We start from the raw sequence: 12,858 nt of genomic DNA, 5'->3' as shown, positions 1-12,858 counted from the left end.
AAGAAAACCAAAAAAAATCAGAGACATGGCTCATGTGGTTATATAGATGCTATAGACCAACAGAACATGTTTGCAGAGGCTGATGACTGATGGGTCAGACACCAGCAGGCTAAGGCAAGAAGCTGTTGGCAGGTACCTGACAGCTCAAACTGGCAGGTGTTGGCTTTAGGAGCAGCTTAATCAGGTTAAATACAGTGTCCAGGGCCGATAGGATTGAGCTTCCTGGGAACATTATTTTATGTAGCATCTTAGCGGTATAAAACTCATCACCAAGGGAACTAAGGCTGGCAACTTGAGTCATACCTTCTAGTAGAGTGGGGGTTCAAGATGTAGTTCTAATTCTACAAGTAACTCACTCCAGAGTGAAGAGGACAGGTTATAAATGCAAAATGGAAGGTTATGGCTAGAAAGGCTACATTATTAGATATTATACTATAAATATTAAAGCTAAAAATATTCATTCGTTCAACTTTTCTAAACTTCATTCCACTGAGGAAATTGTTGTTGTTGTTATGTGCTGTCAAGTCGCTTGCTACTCATAGTGACTCTATGTACAACAGCCCTAAACCCTGCTCTATCCTGTGCTAATCGCACTACCTCTGACACACCCATCCCAATTACCCCAGTCAATGAATCAATCCACCTCATAGAGGCTCTTCCCCTCCTGTGCCATCCCTCCACCCTCCCAAGCATGATGTCCCTCTAAAAGGACCTCTTCCTCCTTACAACATGTCCAAAGTATGTCAGACGAAGCTCCAGGATCCTTGCCTCTAAGGAACAGCCTGGTTTAACCCTCTCCAGGAATCTGTTTGTTTTCTTGGCAGTCCATGGTATATTCAATACTCATCTCCAGCACCACAGCTCAAAGGCATCAATTCTCCTGCTATCCTCCTTAGTCATTGTCCAACTCTCTGCTGTATAACAGGTGATTGCAAAGACCATAGCCTGTATCAGACACACCTTAGTCTCCAGAGTGACACCATTGCTCTTCAGTACCCTGGAAATGTCCCCAACAGCAGACTTTCCCATCACAATGCTTTTTTAATTTCCTGGCTACTGGTACCAAGAGTGTTGACTGTTGAGCCAAGCAGACTAAAGTTGTTAACAATCTCAATCTCTTCCCCATCCATCCTGATGCTACCCATTGGTCCAGTGGTGAGAATCTTTATCTTCTTGACATTACTTGAATATATTCAATAGGATGCCATATTGGTTAATACTGAATGCCTAGGGAAAGCTTTTAACAAAATACAATCTTAATTATTTGAAAAAGCAACCATGGAGTTAACATTAGAGATTTTTTTATTTTAAAAAGAAGTGAACAAGAAATTGTCAACTTAACTATATCATATTAAATTTCATAAAAATATGAAATTTCTGGTGACCTAAATTAAACTAAATTAAAAAATAAGCTGTTATGCTGTCAAGTCACCAGCAACTCATAGCAGCCCCATGTAGAACAGCTTTGAACTTGGCCCTATCCTGAGCCAGTCTCATTGACTCTGACACACCTACCCCATTGCCTCAGTTACTGTATCAATCCATCTCCTCTGGGGTCTTCCTTTCCTGTGCTGCCTGTCTACTCTTACAAGCATGATGTCCTTCTCCAAGAATCAGTCCCTCCTGGTCATGTGCCCAAAGTATATAAGAGGAAACTTCAAAATCCCAGCCTCCAAGGAGAAACTTGGTTTCACCCTCTCCAAGTCATACCTATTTGTTTATCGGCAGTCCATGATATGTGCAACACCCTTATCCAGCACCGCAACTCAAAGGCATCAATTTGTACTCTGTCATCCTTAGTCATTGTACAACTCTCTGATGTATAGCAAGTAATTGTGAAGACCATGGCCTGGATTAAGAGCACTTTTATCTCTAGATTGACAGTTTTGCTTCTCAGTACTCTGGAAAGATCCCTGACAGCATATTTACTTAATTCAATTAGGATTTTTTTTTTTTTTTTTATTTCCTGACTGCAGGTTCCAAGAGTGTTGATTGTGGAGCTGAGCAAGCTGTAACTACAAACAGCATCAATCTCTTCTCTAGGCATCAAGGAAAAAAGTTAGATAAGAAAGCGTGTTAATGTCCTCAAATGTGGAGATTTAAGGTTTTTTGGTATTTTTTTTAACCAATAATGATCTTAACAGTTAGCTTTGTATTAGATGAGCAGGGGCCAAGTGGGAAGAGGATGTTCAAGGTTTTGAATGTTAGGGGTTTGTTTAGTTTTTTCCTGAATATTTTCTCACAGGGGTGAAAAAAATAATAGACAATGCATATCAGTATTAAGATGTTTCTGTAGACTTATTATTTGTGTGTATGTCAATGTGTATATTCCACTTTAATAAGCAAACTTAGTTGGGAGAGAGGGATTTTCTAGAGAAAAATTTATAAGCTTATACTGGCAGGGGGATCCAGTCCTTGGAGAAGGACCTCATCCTTGGAAAGGTAGTGTGTCAGCACAGTAAAAGAAGATGCTGGATGAGATGGACTCATATCGTGACTGTGACAATGAGGGCAGGTGTGTCAGAGATGGTGAAGATGGCTCAGGATCGGGCAGAGTTCAGAGCTATTGTTCATAGGGTCGTGATGAGTCGTAGTTGACTTGATAACACATTAAAAAAAAAAACCAACACAACAAACATATTACCATTCAGGTCAATTGACCTTTTTTGTCTTCTAAGTAGAGATTGATTTTTTTTTCCTTATGGAAATTTAAAATCAATTTACATCTGCAACTAAAATTTATTTTCTCAAACATCAAAATATATTTTTCTGGATTCTTATCTAAAGGAGAATGGTGCTACTTAGAAAGTCATGTTCCAAGAAAAAAAAAATTGCTTCTATTCTGCCCATAAGATATTAAAAGTAGATTGGTTTGATATATAAGGTAATTTTGATAAAGAATATGATTTTGGCTTGGTTGACTGGATCTTTCAACCATTGAATATGTGGCATTTGTGATTTCAGAAAAAGAAATGATAATGCTGATGATGCTAGATTACTAAAGGGTGACATTAGGAGAGAAATAAATTCAACTTTCTTCTCTGAACCTAAACCTGAGATAAGCTTAGTGATTTAAGTCGGAATAGATTGTGCTCTACTTCCCCCTTGGGTAACCTGTTGAGTGATGACCTCTGTATTCATAGAACCAAGCAGAATAGTTCAAGCAGCATGGAAGGTTGAGGTAAAAAGAATATACAAGATACATAATAACATTGGAATTTCCCAGAAGCCTCTGGTGAGTGATTAGAGAAGAGCTAAGAGAACTGAAAAGCTTGAAGAAGTTTTGGTAGATTGAAAGGAAAATGCCTTAGACATAAGATTGTCAGAAAGAGATATGGTTTGAACTTCAGCAGCTTGACATCTGCCTAATGAAACTAGTTTCCAAGTACTTCTCCAGAACACTGGTATGAGTGAAGATGGGTATTTAAGTAAAGTCATCCATCTTTCAAAAGAAAGCTACTAAACAAATATTTCCACCTTTGAGAAAAAGATTAGGCAGTCTTCTCGCACAGTGATTTACAGCCTTGGAACCCTGTAAGACAGTCCTACCTTTTTCTATCTCTAAGGCCTTAGATCACCTGACTCAATGGTAACAATAATAATCCTTTTCCACAGGGTCATTAGGAATTGAAATCAATCTGATGACAGTGATTTACTGAATTATTTACATGTAAAACTTTGCATCCTATGGTTTTTTTTTTTTTGTTTTGGGGGGCTTTTTTGTTTTTAGTGGAAGTTTATAGAATGGATGAGTTTTCATTCATCCACTGATAACACATTTTTCTTTCCTCTCCTTTCCTCAGTTCACTTTGTAATGAATGCATGTCTTGTTCCAGATTGTCAAATACCATACAATGTCCCACCATTCTCTTCAGAAAGTCCCTCCCTTCTCCTATTCCAATGTAGCATTCATTATCTATCCATTCTTCCCCCACTCTCTTCTCTCCTATATCCATCCTGTTTTTATAGCGGTCGCCCTGTGCAGTATTTGCCCTTTCATGACTGAGATATTTCATTCAGCATGTCTTCCAGATTCATCCATGTTGTACAGTGTTTTATAAATTTATTTTTTTCAATGCTCCATATTTATGTGGATGGATTCCAGCTTTTCTATCCATTCATTTTTGATAGATAATTAAGCTGCTTTTATCTCTTTGCTATCAGGAATAGGGTTGTGATACACTTTGATATGCATACATCTGTCTTCATCGTGGTCCTGATTTGTTTCAGATATATTTCCAGTAGTAGGATAGATATGTCAAGTGATATTTCTATTTTCAACTTTTTGAGAAAGCGCCAGACTTCCTTTCACAGTAGTTGTGCAATTTTATATTCTTATCAGCAGTGAATGAGAGTTCCAGTCTCTCTACTTCAGCAGCATTTGCTGTTTGTTGCCCTATTGAACTTCACTATTGTTGCTATGGTCAGATGATATTTCATTGTTATTTTAATTTGCATCTCTAATAATTAGAGGTTTTCAGTATTTCTTAATGTGTTTGTTGGCCATTAGATTTTTATTTTATTTTATTTTTTTTTTGGTGTGTGTGAAGTGTCTACTCACATCTTGTTGTTGTTATGGCCATCAATTTGGTTTCAACTCATATCACATCTTGTACGAAGACAACAGACATTTTCCTTGAGAAAGGAACTAGGCATAATTCTATGATTATTCCTATAATGCATTAGAAGTTTTAGTGAGAGTAAAAGGGCAAGAAAAGGAAATCCATGTTGTTTAGTGTTTTACACTGTGGCTAAATGTTTACACTCCGTACTATATCCATCCATCTATCTGAGGACTTCATACATTTGCAAATAAACATTCTGGGAAATACCAGTCATCACCATTCTTATTTCTAAAAATCCAGGCAACTTGACTCACTGATTCATGCCTCCATCTTATTAGCATATGTGTATGATTGTGTGTGGGGGGATTTAATCTCTTTAAAAATATATCATCTCTAATTAATCAATGTTAAAGAAAAATATTTCAGATGTATTAATTTCATATTTCCTTGAATATTTATTCAAGATCAAAGGAAGATGTGGCTTAACTTTTTTATATTGATAATTAAGGAGTTATGGTGGTATAGGTAGTTGGCAGTGGTAAACCAAAGCCTGTACTTCTCTAGATTCAAATCTACCAGCAGCTCTGTGAAAGAAAGATTCAGTCTACTCTTGCAAGATTTACAATCTTAGAAAAATGCTGGAGGTTCAGCTTTGAGATGGAATTCACTGGATTACAATGAGCTGTTGTTATTATGTGTCATTGAGTCAACTTAGTCTCCAGTTAATGGTAGCTGGATACTAAACATTTATATTCGCGTATTTTCAGTAGGGCTAACTACTAAGCTTGCTTTCACTCTTCAACTACTATTCTGTTCAGTTTATTAATTCCTTTAATAGAAACTGACCTTCTTCCAATTTAAGGTTAATTCCTGACACTGTACTTGAATTATATCCCTTACACTATTATGGTGACCCTACTAATTTTGTCCTACTATCCAAAGTTCTTTTAGCTTTTTTGATTCCTATATAAACAGACTCAAATTTATTCCAGATAAACTATGATGATGATGATGTGATGACACCATCCTTAGCCCCTCCACTCTTTCCCTCTCAAGTTAAGCTTTCCCCCCTTTGTTTTATTTCTATTGTTACACAAAAAGGTCCATATTGGTGTTTCCAATAACTCACTTCTGTGAACTCTGGTTTGTCTTTGTACTTTTACTCATTATACCATTTTATTACATCTAGTGCTACTGATTTTTTACTGAAATTATTTGTAAAGCTTGACTCTATGAAGAAAAATTAGATTGGAGAGGGACTCATTATGCATTATGCATAACCTGCATTATGCAGATGGTACAACCTTGCTTGCTGAAAGTGAGGACTTGAAACATTTGTTGCAAAAGATCAAATAATACAGCCTTCAGTATGAATTGCATCTCAATGTAAAGAAAACAAAGATTCTTACAATTAGACCAATAGACAACAACTTCATCTTATTAGATTCACAATAACACCCTTGGTACTAACAGTCAGGAAATCAGGAGATGTATTGCACTGGGAAAAGTCTGCAGTTAGGGACTTCCCCAAATTATTGAGGAGTAATGATGTCAGTTTGAGGACTAAGATGCATAGACATGGGTTCAAAGCTTATCGGCAACAATAGCTGTTAAATATTGAGCAATTCTGAAATTATGTGGTGTATACAAGCTGGGTTTGAAAGAGGTTGTGGCACTAGAGACATTATTGCCAATATCAGATGGATCCCGACAGAAGGCAGAGTACCAGAGGAATATCTATCTGTGTCATTGTTTTCGCAAAAGGCGTTTGACTGTGTGGGTCACAAGAAATTGTGGCTAACCTTGAGGGAAATGGGAATCCTAGAACACTTGACTGTGCTTATGCAAAAACTACACTTGGACCAGGAAGCAGTTCTCAGGACAGAATAGGGGGAAAACTACATGATTCAAAATCAGGAAAGGAGCATGTTAAGGATGCATCTCTTCTCCATACCTTTTCAATCTATATTGTGAACAGATCATTCAGGAAGCAGGGTTTTAAGAGGAATGTGGCATCAAGATTAGAGAAAGACTCATCAACAACCTATATTACACAGACGACACACCTTACTTACAGAAACTGAAGAAGTCCTGAAGCGCTTGCTGCCAGAAGGACAAGGACTGGAGAAGCTCAACATCAAGAAGACAGATTCTCACAACTGGGCCAAGTGACAGCACCATGATAGGTAGAGAAGTGATTGAGGTTCTTGCCTATTACAGCTTGCATGGCTTCACAATCAACACTTTTAACACCAGCAGTCAGGAAATCAAAAGAATTACATTGGGAAAAATCTGCTGTCAGCAACCTCTACAAAGTACTAAAAAACAACGGGGTCAGTCTAGAGACCAAGGTGCACCTTATGTGTCAGAGAGTTGGACAATGACTGAGCATAGCAGAAGAAGAATTGATGCCTTTAAATTGTGGTGCTGCAGAAGAGTCATGGACTGCCAAGAAAATAGATCTATCTTCACTAGTGTGAAATTAAGTCTCTCCTCATAGGCTAGGATTTTGAAGCTCCGTCTCACCTACTTCAGGCACGTGGCCAGGGCAGACCAGTTCATTGAGAAGGACACCATGATTGGAAATGTGGAGGGGTAGCACAGGAGAGAAAGACCCCAGATGAGATGGACTGATAAAATAAATGGATGTCAGTGTGTCAGAATTCATGAGACTGGCTCAGGACAAGTCAGGGTTCAGAGTTGCTGCACATAGGGTTGCTGTGGGTTGTAGGTGACTTGACAGAAAGTAACAACAACATAGCAAAATTACAAAAACTTTCTTGCTATCAAGTGTTGAGTTTCAGCTACTTACTTGCAAAGCTCTTCTATTACACACATATAGCATTAACATCTTCAAAATAATATAACCCTAGTCAGCAAAAAATAGGAAGACCCTCAAACAGGTGGATAGACATGATGACTGCTGCAATGGACTCTTGTGTGTTATGAAGAGTGAGAATGGTGCAGGACAGGACTGAGTTCAGATATTTTGTTCATAGGGTCATACTCTACTCAATGGCACCTAACAACAATGACAACAACAACAACAACAAATTTGTAATCTCATTTGTTTCTATTTCTATGCCCTTTCAGTCTGGACTAGATGGCTTAATCTGATTATCTATCCCCTTTGTAACACATGTTGTGCCTGACCCCTTTCTGTATTATTGGAATAACTAGATCTCCAATAAGATCAAGATGTTTTCTCTCATATCAAAAAGTCTTTTCTCTAAGAATCCAGGAAACCAAATGTATAGACACCCCTTTTCCTTTGCCACCTTGATCTAAATGGACTTTAATGACTTGTATAAAGTCTTTCTACTAATGTAAACTTGAGGAATTTTCCCAGTTTAGCTCCCTCACTGGCTCTCTTTCACAGACTCTCCTGCTCTCCCTCCCTCTTTCCTTCCCTCCCTGGGCAATGAATTGTTATTGTGTATTTCCAATCAGACAATGACAAACTACAAAGGAATACAGTCACATTCGTCATAAAAAAAAAACAACAAACCAAACACAACCAAACAATATTTCAAGCATTGTACTTCATTTTGAAAGCTCTTAGTGACAGGACAATATCTATATCTGTCTGTCTGTCTGTCTATCTATCTTTCTTTCTATCTATCTATCTATCTATCTATCTATCTATCTATCTATACCTATTAGTATGTCTATTATTAAATTCATAGACCACTTTTGAAGACAAAGAAGAAGAAATTCTTCAGTTTGAAAATGAACAAATATAAAACCAAGATCATTAATAGTAGCTGGTGATTAGAATGCAAAATGTGAATACAAAGAACTAGTAGTTCCAACTAGTAGTTGGAAAATATGATCTTTTTGATAGAAATCAGAGTAGATATCACATCAAATAAGTTTATATTACCAATGACTTATTCATTGAAAATATTTAAGAAAAATAAATAACTATATATATGGACACCATATCTTAGAATACACAGAAATAAAATTTGCTATCTGTAGGAAGGGATAGTGGAGAAGCTCAGTATCCGTCAGAATAAGGGGAATGGGCTATTATAGCATGACATCATTAATATTACAAATAAGTAGAATACTAAAGATTATGCACAAAATGACTAGAAAAATATGACTGTCATTCCTTAATATTTATGAGAGAACTTTAAGCTGGATTTAGAAGAGGCAATAAAATGAGAAAGATCATTGCTGATGTCAAATGGATTTTGGCAGAGAACTGTAGAAAGATGTTTATTTGTATTTTATTTAATTAATAAGATAAACACAAGAATTTATTTCTCTATTCAGAAACTTATTAGTATAAACCATAATGCATTAGAGATAACATTGAGAAGAATGAATGGCCAGAACATTTAATTGTGCTTAATTTGTCAGGTGCCATTGAGTCAAGTATGACTCACAGTTGTTAAGTGCCAAGAAGTTGTAAATGACTCATAGCAACCATATGAATGAAAGACCTGAACACTTGTATAACTTTCATTTTTTCCCCTCTAAGTTCTTAGAGTTTCCAGAGACAAGCTGTTTCAGAAGTGGATGCCACTCCTGCTTCTAAGATACCCTACGAAAAACAAGTTATGTCCTATCCTGTGCCATCCTCAACATTTCTGGTATATGTGGGTCCATATTACTGCAGTCACTATGAATCCTTCTCATTGAGGGTCTTCCTCTCTTTGACTGATTTTTCACCTTTCCAAGTATGATATCCCTTCCTAAGGAATAGCCTAAAAACATGCGTAAAGTGTATAAGATGAAGCGTCACCATTCTTGCCACCAAGGAGCATTTCGATGCACTCTTTCTAAGATATATTTCTTCATCCTTTTGGTAGTACATGGGATATTCCATATTCTTCTCCAACACCACAAGTCAAAGGAATCAATTCTTCCTCTGTCATCTTTATTCATTGTCCAGATCTGAGATTAATAGCAAGCTATTAAAAACAAAACAAAAACACAAAAACAAAAACACAACCAATCACCTGAATCTGGCACACCTAAGTCTTCAAACTTACATAATTTCTCAGTTTGAAGCATTTTATAATTTAGAGAGGTTCCTAACAGCAAACTTTCCCAATGTAGTATGTCTCCTGATCTCCAGACTGCTGGTACAAAGGGTGATAATTGTGAATCCAATTAAAAGGAAATTGTTGACTATTTTCAGTCTCTTCTCTATCATGATGTTGCTTATCTGTCCAGAGGTGACGATTTCTGACTTCTTAATGTTGAGATTCAGTTCAGATTGAAGGCTGTAGTCTTTAACCTTCACAGCAAGAATTTCAAGTCCCTCTTATTTTGAATAAACAATGTTGTCATCTGTGTCATGCAGTTTGTTGATGAGTCCTCTTCCAAGCCTGAATTGAAATATGGATAACAAGCATTCCTTTGAAAAGAACAAGGATATACTGTGTGGTTTAAAATCAGGAAAGGTGTGTTTCAAGATTTTATCCTTTAAATATACTTATTTAACCTCTATAGTGATCAAATAATTCAAGAGGTTGAATTATATAAAGAATGTGGCATCATGAATGGAGGAAGACATCAGTAATTTGTAATATGCAGATGACAAAAAATTGCTTGAGTTGAAACTTAGTGAAAAATAATAAAAGATTAAAACCTTTAGTAAGGATTCCATCTCAACATCGAGAACACTAAAAAGCCTCAACTGGACCACTAAGCAACATGATGAATATGATTTAAGTGTCAATAAGTTCCTGGTTTTTTAGAATCCACAACCACCACCCATAAAAGCAGAAGTCACGAAATCAAACCATATATTGCATTAGGCAAATCTCCTGTCCAGGACCTTTTAAAATGCAAAAGAAGGGGGGCCAGTTTAAAGACTAAGATGGCTCTAATCCAAACCCTAATATTTTCAATTACTTTAAGTACATGTGAAAGTTGGACAAAGCATAAGGAAGACTAGAAAATGAATGTCGTTTAGTTATAAAGATTACCAAGAGTACTTACTATGCCAAAACCCAAACGAATGTCTTGGAACAAGTGTAGTCAGGGTAGTTTATAGACAAAGATGATTAGATTTCACTTCACATATTTTGGGCATATTATCAAGAGGGACTAGGGTCTGGAAAAAGTATGTCATGTTTGCAAAACTGAACAGTCAAGGAAGAAGAGAAAGATCATCAATAAGATGGATTATTGCAGTAACTGCAACAAGAGGCAAAAGTACAAAAAAGATGATAAGATTGCGACAAGTTTGGGGCAGGATTTCATTCTGTTGTGCATAGAGCCACTATTAGCTTTTACTGACTTGACAGTTCCAAAGGACAACTTCGACTTTTAATGTCAACATATAATTAAAGGTATTTCAGATGAAACAAATACCTAATGCATTAGGAGGAGATATACTTTCACTTTGGGAATAAAGTGGCAAAATACTTTTTATCTGCTGACACAGAACAAACAACACAAAAACCAACAAAACAAATAAAAACCTGAAGGCAAACAAGGGAGAGAGAAGCACTAATTATAATCTTTTATGTTAATTTTTAATTATTATTTGAATGAAAGTTAAAGCAAATTGATGTTCCATTTGCATATTTAAAACATTTGTTTTATAATATTAATTACACCATCCACAATGTAGCTCTGGTGGCCTAGTGGCAAAAAATTGTGCTTCAATCCCAAAGGCACATGGTTTGTGGCTACCAGCTTCCTGGGTGCGGGATGGGCAATCTCCTCCCAAGCGATTAACTGCTTCTGAAAACCAACCAGATGTCATGACCCTGTGGTATACAACAACAAACACCCACAATGTAATCATATTCCTCCTATGTCTTTCTGGTAGTTCTCATTTCCATTAATCCTTCCATTGTACCCTTCCCTGCCTTCAGAACTTTATCCAAGAGTGAGTAGCTCCCTGATGTTATGTCACCTCACAGACTGTATGTTATTTGGATGAAGTTGTGTTTGTTCCAGGTTTGAGTAGTGACTAAGGGCCATAATCTCAGTAGATTATAAAAGTTTTTTCAGGTGTTTTTGTTCAATATTTTCACCCACATTCTGCTCAGCAGTGGTAGCCATGCACCATCTATTTATTCTTGAGGTCATGGAAGATGAGGAATGCATGGTGTATCAGCACTTTGGACTAATTCTATCTATATCTCTTTTTCTTACACCTTCCCTCTTCTCTGTTCCAGACAGAGAGACCAATGGTTGTGTCTTAGATGGCTGCTCAAAAGATTTTAAGTCCTCAGTTGCTAATCACCACAGATGGTTGTAGAACACGGCTTTGAGGACTATGCTGTGCTTGTCGATTTTTATATTCCTCAAGATTATATTCCCCAGTCCCAGATCCTTAGGGAGTTTGGTTATCATTAAGAAGTTTACATAACATTGTCCCTTTTGTTCTGCTCTATACATGTGTGTATATATTTCTGTACATAATAACAATCTGTGTTAAGCAGATGACAACCTGCTTGCTGAGACTGAGGAGGACCTGAAGGTTTGCTGCAGTGTGATTGGCACAGGATAGAGCAGTTTAGGGCTGTTGTACATAGGGTCGCTATGAGTTGCAAGCAATTCGACGGTACATAACAACAACAACAACATATAGAGTATATACTAACAAGAATATAACAATGTTGGAAGATGTACCAATTATTTTTGAAGAAGAAAATAAAATTAGTAAAGTTTGGCTTAGGAAAGTTTAACTAAATACTAAGACAGTAGAAAAACTGAAAGGAGGATATGTATGAGGAGAGGAATTCCTAGGCTACATTAATGCAAAAGTATCTTAATAAGATCCTGTAAAAGGGAAGTGACCACAAGAATGAGTTGATATCAGAAAGCAAGAAATTTAGCAGCTTCTGGTGAATGAGCCCAGGGAACTGTTGAAGATAGGCTTAAATAAGAGATAGTAGGGTAAAAAGCTGTCATCATTACAGTAGCTGACACTCCTCACAAGTACTTGGAGAGACAAACATGTGGAGAGTTAATTGAAGAGAAATCATTATGATGCACAATTTAATATGAAGTTAAGAGGTTTTGCTATTTGCACAGATTATATATATTTTACATATATACACACACACACAAAGACACATAATTTTACAACTTAAATTTAAAATCACTATATATTTATAAGTGCTCTTATGTCATTCTCATTAGAATGTAAGCTACATGAAGGCAGCAACTATCAGTCTTGCTGACAGCTGTAAGCCCACTGTCCTGATTATTACTACATAAAATAAGCAAATAATATATATAAAATTTTATATATAAAAATATATATAAAACGGATGCTTAAAGTTTCTGTAAATAGTATGTTATTGTACATAGCCTA

Source organism: Elephantulus edwardii, unplaced genomic scaffold (assembly GCF_000299155.1).
Source record: "Elephantulus edwardii isolate Elephantulus edwardi_28Jun2011 unplaced genomic scaffold, EleEdw1.0 scaffold00098, whole genome shotgun sequence".
Classification (NCBI taxonomy): Eukaryota; Metazoa; Chordata; class Mammalia; order Macroscelidea; family Macroscelididae; genus Elephantulus; species Elephantulus edwardii.
The sequence above is the reverse complement of the archived record's forward strand: the minus strand, read 5'-3'. Positions refer to the sequence as shown.